Source organism: Crocuta crocuta, unplaced genomic scaffold, assembly GCF_008692635.1.
Source record: "Crocuta crocuta isolate KB4526 unplaced genomic scaffold, BGI_CrCroc_1.0 scaffold371, whole genome shotgun sequence".
NCBI lineage: Eukaryota > Metazoa > Chordata > Mammalia > Carnivora > Hyaenidae > Crocuta > Crocuta crocuta.
In genome coordinates, this window is record NW_027530617.1 from 1,261,081 (window position 1) to 1,277,775 (window position 16,695).

Genomic DNA, 16,695 nt, shown 5'->3' on the forward strand with positions numbered 1-16,695 from the left:
GAATGGGTCAGCCAGGAAATCAACGAAGAAATTAAAAAAATACATGTGAACAACTAAAAATGAAAACACAATGTCCAAAGCCTTTGGGATGCAGCAAAAGAGGTTCAAAGAGGGAAGTATAGAGGGAATTATATAGCAATACAGGTCTATCTCAAGAAGCAAGAAAAATCTCAAATAAACAATTTAGCCTCACACCTAAAGGAGAAAGAAAAGGAACAACAAAACAAAGTCTAAAACCAGCAAAAGGAAGGAAATAATAAGTATTAGAACATAAATAAATGATACAGAAACCAAAAAACCCCACAACAGATCAATGAAACCAGGGGCTTGTTCTTTGAAAAAACTAATAAATTGATAAATTTCTAGCCAGACTTATTAAAAAGAAAAGATATAGGACTAAAATAAATAAAAGCACAAATGAGAAGAGAGAAATAACACCAATTCCACAGAAATACAAACAGAATATTATGAAAAACTGTATGGGAACAAATTGGACAATCTGGAAGAAATGGATAAATTCCTAGAAACATATGAACTACCACAATTGAAACAGGAAGAAATAGGAAACTTGATCACACAGATAACCAACAAAGAAATGGGATCGGAATCAGTAATCAAAAAACTCCCAGCAGGGGCCCTTGAGTGGCTCAGTCAGTTAGGTGTCTGACCTCGACTCAGCTTATGATCTCACAGTTCCTGAGTTTGAGCCCCATGTGGGTTCTGTGCTCACAACTCATGGTTCGTGCACTGACAGCGTGGAGCCTGCTTGGGATTTTCTCTCTCTCTCCCTCCATCCCTCTCTCTCTCTCTCTCTCTCTCTCAAAATAAATAAATAAACATTAAAAAAAAAAAAAAAAAGATAGCAACTGCAGGCAAAAAGGCTCCAGCTCAGAAGGTCCCTGCCCAGAAAGCTGCAGGCCAGAATGCAATGCCTCCAAAGGCTCAGAAGGATCCAAAAACTCCATCCCAGAAAGCACCTGTGCTGAAGGCACCTGACAAGAAACCACAAAAGCATAAGTGGCTACTACAAATATGTAACAAAGGTTCTTTTGGACTCAAAAAAAAAAAAAAACCCTGAAAAAATTACAAAATAAAAACATTGTAGTATTTGAAGCTAAGGAACCCACATGAAAGAACCCACATGTAAACAATACATAATTAACAGTTAACACACACTGCAAACCTTAGGGTAAAATCTGTTTTATTTTCCTTACAATTCGTAACAGCCTTGTATTTCAACTTTGAACAATTTAGTGTTTTTCCCAAGGTTACAGAGCCAAGAAAGAAAGGAAATGAAATCCAAACGCAGGTCCATCTGATTCCAAAGACCATGCTCTCCCTTCATGTAGCATATAATGCCTGCTCTTTCAGCGTTCTGAGATGAAAGCTCTCAATCACAAAGGAAGGCGAGAAGAAATATCTATATAGCCCTACGAATAAAATATTAACCTTCCATTAGATCGGCATGGTGAGGGACATTTTTTACATCTACACACACACAAGCATGTGCAGACCCCCCCCCCAGAAGCGCCACATTTTGTAGGAATATTAGAATTATTTAATCTGTTCCTAACTTACTTCTTAGAGTCATTTCTTCTTCTCTGCACCCCAATACATGCCATATACCATGAATTATTTATACAGCGTGTGTACTGAAGTTTACATATACTTTTCTGTCTGCTCAAAATACCCTTTCTCGGGTGCCCCAACTTTTGCCTAATCATTTCAAGGAAAATCGCTCAGTTCAACCTTCTCTTACTTAGACCTTAACAGTGAATGAATGCAGCATTCCTGTCTTAGAGACTTCTGAAGTATCCTGTGTCTACCTCTAACACAGGACATTTCCGTCTCTATTACACTGGCAGCTCATTTTTTTCTACCATTATAAGACACTTTACTTGAGTCTAAAAAACTGTCTATTTGTCTCTAAACTTCAGTCCCTCCCCAGTCCCTGGAAAATACTAAGTACCCAGTAATTGCCTAATGATGAATAAGACCATCAATCATTCAGGAGTTTGGAAACTAAAACATTTTTTCCCAAAGTCTAATAAATCCAGCTTAGTGTATAAGAGGGTGTTCTGGTTAAATAAATAATTTGTTTGAAAGATTCTCTATAGCATAAATATTATCAAAGAACCATGGTATCATGAGATATATGAAAACCCCACTAAACATAATTTAATATTTTTGATGAAATAATTTTGGATATTATTACGCTTCTACATCATTTAAGAAAGAGATCTGGTTAGTGTGTCAAATGCCAAGGAACTTACTATATAGTAGTGTCACTGCTGTTATTCCAAATATTTAATCCAACAGTATTTCTTTTTTTAATAGTTTAAAGTTTATTTGTTTTTATTTAATTTTTTTAACTTTTATTCCTTTTTGAGAGACAGAGCATGAGTGCAGGAGTGGCAGAGAGAGAGAGAGAGAAAGACAGAATCTGAAGCAGGCTCCAGGCTCTGAGCTGCCAGCATAGAGCTGGATGCAGGGCTCAAACTCACGAACCATGAGATTACGACCGGAGCTGAAGTTGGATGCTTAACCAGCTGAGTCACCCAGGCCACCCCAATCCAACAGTATTTCTAAAAACATTACTTTGGGGGCTCCTGGGGTATCTCAGTTGGTAAGCTTCCAACTTCGACTCAGGTCATGATCTCACAATTTGTGAGTTCAAATCGCACGTCGGGCTCTGTGCTAACAGCTCAGAGCCTGGAACCTGCTTTAGATTCTATCTCCCCTCTCTATATGCCCCTCCCCCACTTGTTCTCTCTCTTTCTCTCTCTCTGTCTCTGTCTCTCTCTCACTCTCTCTCTCTCTGTCTCACAAAAACAAATAAATATTAAAAATTTTTAAATAAAAACTTATTTAGAAGCAAGTGTAGAGACTATATTCAGTAATTTTCTGGATATCTTATTAATCTGATACTGTCACACTGATGCACTGAGCTTGAAAAATGTGTCACCAATATTAAAGTTGTCCTAGGCAAAAACTCATGCTTCGAGGCTAAGCCAATGACTCCTACCTAGGTATTCTTCCCGATTTGCCTGTCCTATTTTTATTGTCCATGTCCCATTCTTGGCTTGATATCCTGACTTGACATCCTGTCTTGCCTTCTCACATTATATAATCTTTGAGGCTCTGTCCCTGGCATTTAGGACTACAGTGATCAGGACGGTATGGACTGGAGCACCTCCTTAACGTTTACCATTCCTCATTGCCTATGGAGGGGACTCTACTCCAGCTCCCAGTGGACTTTCCTTTGCCTGGGCTACTCCCCAGCTTCCTCCAGGGAGAATAGAAGGGTAGAGGGATTATACAGGCAAAATTCTGACAAGTTTGTTATTCCTCTTTCCCATCACAAATGTATGACCAGTCCTTTATGATAGGGACCCAGTTGACTTGTGGCCACATTTGAATTAACAGTGAATTTTGTATGGGGAGAAACTTCTTGGCATTTCCTGAGTTCTAATCCTGACTTTGAACTTGTGTGTGTGTGCACAGGCAAGACAGCTCTCTGTCATGTCTTAACGTTACTATCTGTAAAATGGACTATAAGAACAGCTATCTCCTTAAAAAGTAGGTACCGGGGCGCCTGGGTGGCTCAGTCTGTTAAGCATCTGACTTTGGCTCAGGTCATGATCTCATTCATGGTTAGTGGGTTTGAGCCCCGTGTCGGGCTCTGTGCTGACAGCAAGCTCAGAGCGTGGAGCCTGCTTCAGATTCTGTATCTCTTCTCTCTGACCCTCCCCTGCTTACACTGTCCCTCTCTCTCTCTCAGAAATAAATAAAACATTAAAAAAAACTAGATACCCAGATCAACTTTTGTTTGCAAAGAGTTACATTAGAATTTAAGAGGCCCCCATATACTTAAAATGATGGTTTTCTCCTGTTTCACTTGGGTGAATACCAGGAAATCTTGATGGGATTTTAGCGTGTTCTGTGCATATGTGTGTAAGGCATAGAATGCTTATATATTAAGTTACGTCATATGAACTAGACATAATTTTAGTAGAAAATATGACTTTATTATATGTCTGCCATAAAGTCACAGCCATGGGTGTCCTAGGGCTAGGAGTGGGGGCAGACAAGCAGTCAAAGCAAGCATGAATTTCCATTTCTCAGTTTCCCTACATGATTGTTCCTCAATCATTCCTTTCTTTAAAGACAATCCGTAGAATGTATCAAATACCAAGATATATATATATACACACACACATATATATATGGAAAAAAATTTTAAATTTGAGCCAATACTTGTCTCAGAAAATCGCCGCTCACTTTGGAAGCAAAATCCTCCAGCTTAATTCAAGGAGCTCCTGATCTCCATACCAGCATCGTTTCAAAACCTCCATGCTCACATTCTCAAGAGCAGCCTCTAAAGCAACTGGTCCCCCTATATTTTTCCTTGAAATGAACTGCAAGTTAAAATAAGGTGGTTTTACTCAAATGGGGATTGAAATGCTAATATTTCCAAAGAGAATGAATCCAGAGTTTAGCATAAATATATAAAATGTACATTTCTCATTTCTAATAATTTTTTACATTCGACGTAGAACATTCACACTGCACTCATTCATGGAGTCAGTGCCAAATTTGAAACATATTTTCCATTGGAGAGATGATTTTATATGGAAAAGGAAATAGCTCCTGTGGTCCCTCTGTGTATATTGAAAAAGAAGTCTGGAGCCATTACATCGTTTATGCTTAAGTTTTGATTAAAAGATACCATGAGAATCCCATGAGAGCTCAGCCCGAGGTAGAAGATTTGATCTGAGCATATTGAAAAAAGATTGGGTGCCCAAATACCAGTTTTAAATACCTTTTCTTACTGAACTGCATAATAAACAATCCACATGAATGTAAAAACCAGCAACTTCCTGAATCATGGTCACATCTGTTTTCCAGTCAAACTTAAATCCCCTATCTCTAAATTTAGTGAATAACTCATTTTAGATCTGGAAGAGAAGTTAGTCCAACTCCCTCATATTACAGATGAGGAAATTGAGGCACGGAGAGATTTCTCCTCCATAACCCTAGCTAATCCTTCCAGCCTCGGCCTAAGTCATTCCTTGGGGAATCTTTCTCTGATTCCTGCCACCACCGAAAATGAGGTCTTCTTGGTATAGAGTTAACAAATTCCTCTGTATTTTTCCTTCATAGTCTTTAACATAATTTATAAGTATTCAGTGGGTTTTTTAAAAACAGGTTTATTTAGTTATTTTGAGAGAGAAATAGAGACAAAGAGGAGGGGCGGGGGAGAGAGGGGGAGCCAGAGGATACCAAGCAGGTTTTATGCTGTCAGCACCAAGACCCACATGGGGCTCAGTCCCATGAACTGTGAGATGATGATCTGAGCTGAAATCTTAACTGACTGAGCCTCCCAGGTGCCCCATTATGCAATTGTTTTTATGACTTTTTGGTTTAAAATCTGTTGTCACAAGGGAAAGCTCCATGAGTCTCCACGAGCTGGATGCTCACTGACTAGCACATGCCAGGCACAGAGATGGAATCCAGCAAGTGTTTAATAAACCAATGCTTGGGACATGCAATGACACGAATATGTGTATTATTTCATTTATAAAATGAAAGGATACACTAGATGATCTTTAAAATTTATACTAAAATAAAATTTTATGGGGCGCCTGGGTGGCTTAGTCGGTTAAGCGTCCGACTTTCGCTTAGGTCATGATCTCGCGGTTCGTGGGTTCGAGCCCCGCGTCGGGCTCTGTGCTGACTGCCAGCTCAGAGTCTGGAGCCTGTTTCAGTCTGTGACTCCCTCTCTCTCTGACCCTCCCCTGCTCACACTGTCTCTCTCTCTCTCTCTCCTAGAAATAAATAAAACATTTTAAAAAAATAAATAAAATAAAATTTATGAATGCTCGGTTAGCTCTGATGTTCTTTCTGCTCTGCCACAAATGTCAGAGAAGACAAGTCTTGTTGCTATTCCTGTCTCTCCATTTCCTGTTTGTGTAACTTTGGACAAATTATTCTCCACATTGAAGCTCAATTTCTTTAATAGAAAAAAAAATAATAAAAATCTCTCTTCCAACTGATTTGTTTTTTAAATTTTGTTTAAAAGAATTTTTTAAAGTTTATTATTTTGAGAGAGAAAGCAGGAGCAGGGAAGGATCAGGGAGAGAGGAGAGAGTGAGAATTCAAACAGGTTCCACACGGACAGCATGGAACCTGATGTGGGGCTCAATCCTGTGAACTATGAGATCATGACCTGAGCCGAAATCAAGAGTCAGATGCTTAACTGACTGAGCTGCCCAGGAACCCCTAATTTTATTTTTTAGTTATGGTAAAATATATATAAACACAAAATTTATCATTTTAACCATTTTTTTCTAAATGCTTACTTATTTTTGAGAGAGAGAGTGCGTGGGAGAAGTCCAGAGNCAGAGAGGGGTGCGGACAGAGGATGTGAAGTGAGCTCTGTGCTGACAGCAGAGAGCCTGATTCAGGACTTGAATCCACTAACCATGAGATCATGACCCGAGCTGAAGTCAGACACTCAACCAGCTGAGCCACACAGATGCTCCACCATTTTGACCATATTTAAGCGTATAGTTCAGTATCACTGCGTACATTCCTGTTGTTGTGCAACAATCACCACTAGCCATCTTTGGAAATGTTTTCATCTTCCCATGGCATTTACTTTTATACCCCCAACCTGACCAAATCTTCCCTTTTTCTTAGACCTCCAATCTGTTTACTTTTTCTCACCATCCAACACTTGCTTGTCTGTTGCTATGTAACAGGCCATTTATTGGCCTCATAATTCTGTTAGGTGGTTCTTCTGATCTAGTCTGGGCTCCAATGATCTTAACCTGGTTTTGTTTCTGAGTTTGGCTCTATTGGTTAGTTGACTGGGGTTGGCTGGACTTGGACGGCCTTACTCATATGTCTTGCAGTAGATTGGTTGTTGGCATGTGTGACAAGAATGACTAAATTATGTAATTTCATCCTCCCATTAGGATAATTATTCATATTGTGGTGATGGCAGTATCCCAACAGCACCAATAGGTCAAAATCCAATGTTCCAATGCTTCTCAAGTGTGGAGCCATTATCAGTGTGGAAGAGACCACAAAAAGGCATGGATGCAGGGAGGCCTGGACAAATTGGGTGACATTCCTATAAAAATATATCACGCCCTTGTTAACCAATTGGATTCCATGCTCTACCGCTACAATCATTCATTTCTACACATTATCAAGTCTCTTTCTAATTCTCCCTCCAAAATGCTCAATTGGAAAAAAGTCCAAACTCTGGTCAAAGCAAACAACTTGCCTATCCTGTCCTGGATTGGAGTAATCTATACTACTGAAGAAAATCATCCAAACAGGCTAGGTGCATTTAATTGTAATTCACGACTACAAATCCCTTCTGGGCACTGAGTATTACTTATCAGTCCCATCTTATTTTTCTGATTAATTCACTTTGCTATTGTCCTAGAGATGATCTTGCTTCATAGTATCCATCACATATATACACATGCAGAGAAAGAGAGAGAATCAGAGAATCACAACGGTGTTTCTTTCACTTGCTGATAATAACTCTCCTGCAGCTGGTAGCACAGTCCTTGCCTTCCTTCTAGATAGATCCATTTCAAATCTGTTTCTTCAGGCTTAATCTGTTTCTTGTGCTTCTTCCTCAAATATCCAGCTGCCTCCCTGTTATCTCGCTTAGATGTCTGCTAGGCAGCTCGAACATAACAGGCCCAAACAGAACACTTGTTTCTGTTTATTCTTCACCATCACCCTGCAACGCACAAACCTCATCCTCTCTCCTGGCTTTCCTTCATTTCTAATGGCCCTTAATGTTGCTCAAGCCAGTAAGTGGGAGTCACTCTTGTTTGCTCTTTCTTGTTACCCCCTCCTCACGAATCCATGAGCACATCTGGTCAGATACCAAAAATGTATTTCAAACGTACATGCTATTTTAGATCTCCACTTGCACTACTCTTGCCAGGCCCCCATCGCCCCCATCACCTGCGATGCCTCCTTAACCCATTCTCCCTGCTCCTTCTCTTGGATCTTGAGTCTGCTCTCTCTACACAGCTGCTGGAATCTTTCCAGAACACAAATGAGCATATTGCTCCTCTGCTTGAGATTCTCCAATGGCTTTTCACTACACATAGAATTAAATCCAAATTCTTTATGGTTGGTTACAAGGCCCTGATATGGCCCCTGTCTACCTCCTCCTCAGCCTCATCTCACATTGCTCTTCTCTGTATCCTTATGCCTCAGCTAGTCAGGCCCAAGTTCTACTGCTTGAACACCAGGCCTATTCCCACCTCAGTGGCTTTGGCACTTGCTATTTCCTCCACCTGGGATGTTGTTCATGTGGTGAGGCATTATGGTAAATCAGGCCTGAACTTAGATGTCACCTGGCCATCCTTTGTAATGTTGCTCTCCCTCTACTTCCTTCTCACACATAGCTGTGCATATCTCTGCTCACTCTCCATCATATTACCCTGCTTTTTTCTCATAGTGTTTGAGGTTTTAATTTTTTTTATTACTTGAGATGTTTTGTTTATATCTCTTCCGCTAGAATGTAAAATCCTCAATTGCTGAGGACGTACCTATTTTGTTCACTACTTTATTCATACTTTGTTCTCAGGAAAAAGTATGAAAAATAGCAGGTATTCAATACATACTTACCTAAAAAAAGAACAACTAAGTATTTTCCATTGCATGGTTTCTATGAGAAGTTTTTTAATAACGTTTTTAAACATTTTAAACATTGTTTTTGAGAGGGCACAAGTTGGGGAAGGGCAGAGAGAGGGGGACAGAAGATCTGAAGCGGGCTCAGCTCCACTCTGACACTGAGCCTGATGTGAGGCTCTAACTCATGAACTGTGAGATCATGATCTGAGCTGAAGTCAGATGTTCAACTGACAGAGTCACCCAGGTGCCCCTGAGATTTTTTTTTAAATGTTTTATTTATTTTTGAGAGAGAGAGAGAGATAGAGACAGTGTGAGCAGGGGAGGGTCAGAGAGAGAGGGAGACACAGAATCCAAAGCAGGCTCCAGGCTCTGCACTAGTTGCCAGCACAGAGCCCGACGCGGGGCTCGAACCCACAAACCGTGAGATCATAACCTGAGCCGAAGTTGGGTGCTTAACCAACTGAGCCACCCAGGTGCCCCGATATTTTTAAAACTGTATTTTAAACACTCTAGTATATCATAGTCCCTCAATAAATGTTGTTTATCTCTTTCCTCACAATTGAAAATTAATAGTTTTCCATATTTTTCCCTTGGCATCTAGCATGTAATAATATTTTTTCCTTTGACACCTATACATATAATAATAATTTTTTGTGTCAGACCAAGATTCAATAATAAGCAGTCAGTATGGATTCTGTAGGATATTTCTATCAAGATATTTTTGGTGACAAGTAACATAAATTTATTTGTACTAACTTATGTACAAAAGAATAGTCATAATAAGAACAAATGTGTTATCTTATAGATTTACAGAAAGTACAGCCATGACCTTCCTGGATCTTGGAAGCAGGAACTAGAAAATTAACACATACTGTAGCTATTTCTTCTGTGGTAGCATAACATTTTTGTCTGGATCATTCTCTCTCTGCGGTTAGGGTCTTTCTAGTGTTTCAAGCAATGAATATCCCAACCCTGGCTTTCTATTAGTTCATAGTTCTAATAACCAAAAAAAACAGTAAAACTAGCATTGACAAATAAATTTCCAAATTCCTATAAAAAAATCTGATTTACTCAATTGGGTCAAATACTTGTCTCTACTCAAACATGTATGGCCAGGGGTTGAGGTTATATATCATCAAACAATTGTGCATGCGTGTGTGGGTAAGGGCAGAGTGCAGTTATCAGGGAAAAAAAAAAAAAAAGAAGAAGAAATAAAGAAATGGACAAATTCCTCAGAATACATTTGCCTCTCAAGATCCTTAAGTTCAACTTACAGAAGAGTGGAGAAGCAATCTCCAATGGCAGCTTTGGTCTTCAGATCTTAGCTGATTTTCTTCAACCATGTCCCATTCATTGGAAAATACACTGAGAGGGGCCACTTGGCCCAGATGTATGTGGAGAATTTGCCTTGTGTCAGTCACTAATGAGACTTCACACTCCAAGGGCCTACCAGGGAGCTGGTGTCTGATATGTGTAAATTACAAGTCAGATACACAAAGCACTAACAATATGGGGCCAAGAAGTCTTGTCTGATAATGCTGAAGGAACAAATGTAATTGGCATTTTGATCAGCATACACATATTCCCAGGAAGAACCATTTTGAAGCGAGTTACCAAGTAGAGATTGAAACTGAGATGCAAATAGACACCACTTTCATCTCTGACCTCCAGAGAAGCTTGATTTATTAAGAGTGGAGGAAAACAGAATGATTTGATTCCTGGTGTTAGCACGGGCACTACAGTAGAATCATGGAAGGAAGGGAAAGTGGATTTGTTTTCATCCTTTTTGTCTACCCATTTAAAAGGCAAGCCTACATGTTTCCCATGCACAAGAGAGATTTATTGAATTTTAGGACATAAATCTTCTGCCTGCCATGTCCCCTTCTGTGACTCTCTCATGAAGAATGAGCACCCTTTGAATTGAGAGATAGGCAAGAGTGAGAAAAAAGTAAAAATTGGACTATCTTTTTTGAACATGGAATAAAAGTCAGAAAAATTAAGATAAGGATGTATGACTGAATGCTGACTTGTATTTTAGACAGTCCAGGTTAGAAAGAAAATATTTGCTATCTAAGTCAAGTTCAACTTCATTTTAACAACATCAGGGAATAGTAATTAAGAAGGTATAAATGTTGGCTATGCAAAGGCTATTTCTGCCTTGAGCAAGTAAAACAGAAAATATAATATTTATCACTTATTCCTCAGATTTCAAGCTTGACTTCATAACCATGTGTTAAGACCTGACATCATAGACCAAGACAAAAACACAGAATGTACACTAGTTGTCATTACCTAGTGTCATCTGGCCAGCTCATTGGACTTAACTATGCTAACCATTTTGAAGGGTCCATATATCAGCTGTTTGCTGACAACTACATTTTTTTTTATTTATTCATTCATTCTTGCATTTCTAGACACATTCATTCTCCCAAAAGATTTTTTTGAGAACCTTTCAAATTCCAGGTACTCTTCTAGAAAGTAGGCTATAATAAGGCAAAGGAGGAGGAGGGGGAGAGGAGAGGGAGGAGGAGAAAAGTTAATTAGGACTTGGCAGAATACTTTGGTTGTGCACTTACTCTATATGTGGTAGTTAATTTTAGGTGTCAACTTTGATAGGCTACAGTGCCCAGTTGTTTGGTCAAGTACTAGTCCAGATGTTGATGTGAAGCTGTTCTGTAGCCATCATTTAATACTTAAAAGATCACCCTTGTGGGGCATCTGGGTGGCTCAGGCACTTAAGCATCTGACTCTTGATTTCAGCTCAGGTCATGATCCCGTGGTTCGCCCTGACTAGTATAGACCCTGCTTAGGACTCTCTCTCTCTCTCTCTCTCATTCTCTCTCTCTCTCTCTCTCTCTGCCCCCACTCTCAAAAATAATTAAGAAAATAAATTTGTAAAATAAAATTAAAAAATAAAAAAAAGATCATCATTGGTAATATGCGTGGGCCTCATCCAATCAGTCAAAGGCTTTAAGAGCAAAAACTGAAGTTAACCAGCAAAGAAGGAATTCTGTCTCAAGACTCTAACATGGAAGTCCTCTCTGAATTTCTAGCCTCCCTGAACTGACCTACACACTTTAGACTGAAGATTGCAACTTTAACTCTTTTCTGAGTTTCTAGGCTGCTGTCCTGCCTTACAGATTTTGATTTGCCAGCCTCCAAAGTCATGTGAGCCAATTCCTTAAACTTTCCATCCCTCCTCCTCCCACCCTCCTCTCTCTTTCTTCCTTATATTAGGCACTTTCCTAAAGCTTTATATTTACTTAATATCTCATGTAATCTCTGTAACCAGAGGCAGATCCAGATATTATTAGACCTAAAGGTAGTCCATTTGGAAGGCTCTTTTTAAGGAAAGCAATATAAAATTAGAAATACAAAACTAGATACTGGATCTGGAGAAAATTTGTATAAATGAAGCCTTGAAACTTATCCTTTGTTAATGTTGTGGAAAATCCTTTTTTTTTTTAATTTTAATGTTTGAAATTTAATATTTAATGTTATTTTTGATTTTTTAATGTTTTACTTATTTCTAGGAGAGAGAGAGAGAGAGAGACAGCATGAGCAGGGGAGGGTCAGAGAGAGAGGGAGTCACGGGTTCTGAAATAGGCTCCAGGCTCTGAGCTGGCAGTCAGCACAGAGCCCGACGCGGGGCTCGAACCCACGAACCGCGAGATCATGACCTAAGCGAAAGTCGGACGCTTAATCGACTAAACCACCCAGGCACCCCTAATATTTAACGTTATTTTTGAAACAGAGCATGAGCTGGGAAGGGGCAGAGAGAGGGAGATACAGAATCCAAAGCTGGCTCCAGGCTCTGAGATGTCTGCACAGAGTTCAATGCACAACTCGAACCCATGAACCGTGAGATCATGACATGAGCCAAAGCCGGACACTTAACCAACCGAGCCACCCAGGTGCCCCAATCCATCTCTCTTTATAACAATCTGTGATATAGGTACTATTATTTTTATTTTTCCCAACTGACACATGAGAGAATTGAGATTTAAAAGAGTGACTTGTCTCATGCCTTAAAGCTCAGGATCAGACAATGTAAAATTCTAGAATAAATTATACGTCATGCTTGAGGCTTAAGATGCCTTATGTAAGCATATTAGGTAACATTTCACTCAGGAAGCTTCTATTTTGGGTTGAAGAGAGACAATTCTGAGAGGTCTGTACCTTCCAATTTGATGTACCTTTTTAATTTCTAGATCCAAAATGTACCACCACCACCGCTGACCAAATACAACATAGAGAAACAATGCACCATGTAATCAAAGCCTTGGAACCCATATGGTGCTGGCATAGTAGGGTTTCTAGTCAACAAATGGTACAGTACATAAAAAAAAAAAAAACAAGCAAAATGGAATGCTTTTAGTATTTATGGTGTTTTTTTTTAATGTTTATTTATTTTGGAGAAGAGAGACAGAGCATGCGTATGGGAGGAGCAGAGAGAGAGAGGGAGACACAGAATCTGAAGCAGGCTCCAGGTTCTCAGCCATCAGAACAGAGCCCAATTTGGGGATCAAACTCATGAACCACAAGATCATGACCTGAGTTGAAGTTGGACACTCAATTGACTGAGCCACCCTGGTGCCTCCTCTGTACTTATGAATTTTAAAACATATTTCCTTTTCTACTTCTCTTTATTCCCAACCAAATGCCATATATTATATTCAAGATACTTGGCTTTAACACAGATATCATTGGACCTACAATAAGCCTTCAACACATTTTAATATTTTGCTCTATTTACTTCAGATTTTTAAAACAAAATATTATAGTTAAAAGTTAAGCCACCATCATATTCTCTCCTTGATTACATTTCTCTCTACCTCCATAATTACTGGTAGAATAAATAAATTAACTGAACTCATAAGCAAATCCAGTTGTAATAATATTGTCTCTCCTTTCCTTCTCAGCAATGCCATAGTGATTCCATCCCCTACTCTAGAGATCCAACTGAAGAAATGAGACGAATATTCTGATGCACCCAGAATGTCCAATAATGTCACTGGACAGTACATCCTATTGGAATGGAACACCCTGAATCAGCTCAGACTGAGTCCCTTCCTTAACCTTTAATCAACTGACAGCCCCTGGATGCATCTGTCTTTTAAAAATTTCCATCAGAATTTCTGCACATCTATTTTTAGAATCACAGACTCACTTCTCTTTAATTTTTAGTGAGATCAAGAGCTTTAGGTGAGGACTAACACCACCAAAGTTTATGAAAAAATCGGCATCCATATGGGAAAGTCACTTTTAGCGTGAAAGGTGTGACATTTTATACTCTGTTGGAAAGAGAAAAATGATATAGACATAGGTAACAGCATCACTTCAAAATTGTGTGATCTATAACATCTAAAGAATTCCTGTCTTTGAGTTCTGTTCTGGCTTTCTTGTTCATGGCTTGCAATCTCTGGCTGACCCTCAACACTGGGGAGAGAGAGGAACGAGCTGTTCCCCACCACACCAGGGTTCAGAATTCATCTGCTCACTGAAGGGAAGTGGAGGTCTGGTCTGTAGCTGAAAAGAGACATTTATTAAATTCAATGTCCATAGCGGTCAATAGCTCAAACTCTGAGCCAGGCAAGCTTGGCTTGGTGTCCTGGCTTTCCACCTTACTCATTGTATAAAGCCTGAACAAAGGACCCCTTCACCATAACTTAGTTTCTTTATCTGTGACATGGAAATAGTAACTACTTCATTAGGTTAACATTTAATTATAGATTTCATCTAAAGTCAGCTACACGGTGTTTAACACAGACTACATGTGCACCAAAGTGCACTGAGCTGCCTCTCCAACTCCCTTCCTCCTCTGGAAGCTTTACCTTCACCATCAAACTCATTTCAGGGACCACCATGTGGATACATTATGACCTCACTCCCTGACCACAGTTGATGGTTGTGGGGTGGGCATCTGACCAGTCCTCTCCCAATAATTTTGAAACTAGAACTGAGAAGCAGACTCTGAATAACTTCTGCCAAAGATGACAGAAAGCTGACTCAAACGCTGACTTCTTGGGCACCATGATCATCTACTATGAATAAAAAGCTGATGTTCAGTGGAAGGGAAGGAAAACATGCGAATGGAAATAGATAAGAAAAGCTTTGGTGTCTTAATGGCATTTGAATTTCTACCACAGTTGGTTCTGAGATACAGCCATATCCCTGCATTCTATAAGCTCTTCATGTTCTACACCATATCCTGATAACCTTCCAGCCCTTTATACTTAAATTAGTTGAAGTTGAACTTCAATTTCTTGCTGAAAATGGCCTCACTTAAAAATATATTATCTCATTTCCATTTCAGTAAAGGTGAATATTACCTACATTTTACAGATAAGGAAACTAGTTTCAATAAGTGGTTGCTCAGGGTCAAACCACTGAAAAAACGTAGAAGCAGGATCCAATATGATCCTTCTGCTTCCCAGTATTTATTCTTGCTTCTTCCTCCCCTCCATCATGTTCTTGTTTTTTCATTCTATTCTCTCTACCTTCACCTGACTTTGCTTGTCCTTCGGGTATTAGCCTATTGTTCCTTTAGGAAGTTTCTCTTAACTCTAAGAACCAAATAAAGGTTTTCATTCTATGTTCCATAGCTTCTGTGCTTCCCCTTATCATAGTATTTATCACCTGGTATCCTGGATGTCTCTCTTCCTTTCTGTATGCTCCACTATACTGTGAACTGTCTAAATGTAGGAGGGGTCTCTCTTCTGTCTTTGTATCTCCTGCCAGGCAGAGTCCCTGGCATGAAGTAGACCATCTATACATGTAATTGGAATTGAATGAGTAAAGGATATATTTATAGGAGGAAAACAGGGGTTCTCCGTATCTCCAAAATCACATAACTGAGGAAGCCACCCACTTTCTCACACGGAAGATCAGCCTTGCAGTCAGAACCTTCTCTTCCTGAGTTAGATGCTTTTATTTTATAAAATAATACAAATCATCCCTTTGCTTAACAGCACCCTCTTATGCACCTCCTTCCCATTTCCCTGCAACTTTGAAGCTCTGTTCTAATTGGGAGGTGAGAATGAAGATAGCAAATAAAGACAATTTAAACACTCTGAGCTATCATATGGCAGTTCTACAGGAAAATATGTCTTGGGCTAATAATGTTCATAAAATTTCTGGCTTTAAATTCAGCCATGCTGTCCTTGTTATTTCCAGGAATAGAAGCTATGGTTTTTCATTAAGTTTTACTTCAAGGTGTCAAAAGTTATCTGGCTTTCATATTTTTCCTTGACATTTAAGGAAATATATGCATAAACATAGCATGTATGCACACCTACACACTCACACACAGAGAAAGAGAATGTAAATTTTAAATAAAGTAAATCTAATTACTAATCTAATATTTAATCTAATAATTAAATCTAAAATAATTACAATGCTATAAAAGAGTCTTCAGAGTTTAACCAATCATAATGAAGAAAGTTGAAAGAATAATATTTAAGAAAATAAATTTTTAATGAGTATGACTTGCCCCTTATTAAACTTTTCTCCCCAGAAAAGATCTCAAGTAAAAGAAAACCAATTGGAATTGATGCCAAAATGAGCTATCAGATATGAGACTTTTTTTTTTTTGTATTTGATTTGGTGAGCCTCATGTCTCAGCTTGATAGAGAAGACAGCATGTCTTTTTGTAGGGACCATACTGAAATGGTTTTGAATTATTAGGACTTCTGGGAAAATGTGCCTATTTTGGACAGGTGAACTACTCTGAAGCTGTGAGTCTGTTGCCATCCTCATTAAATAAAATCCTGAAAGATCAAATCCTCATACAGGTTGGGACCAGAAGCTTTCAAAGAGCTGCTAAGCAGTGAGAGGTCTACTTTGTGGCCAATAGCCATCCAAGTTGCTCTTTGAAAGCATTGTCTCCTAAACAAATGGAAGGAAGGGGATAAGAGCTCTTCAGCAGTACAGAGGACACAGCAAACAAAAAGATATGTATTGTGAGTGCTTTCAGAGTAGTGCAGCTTAGCTCAGGAACATGCAAGATGTCGCCTTTCTTCT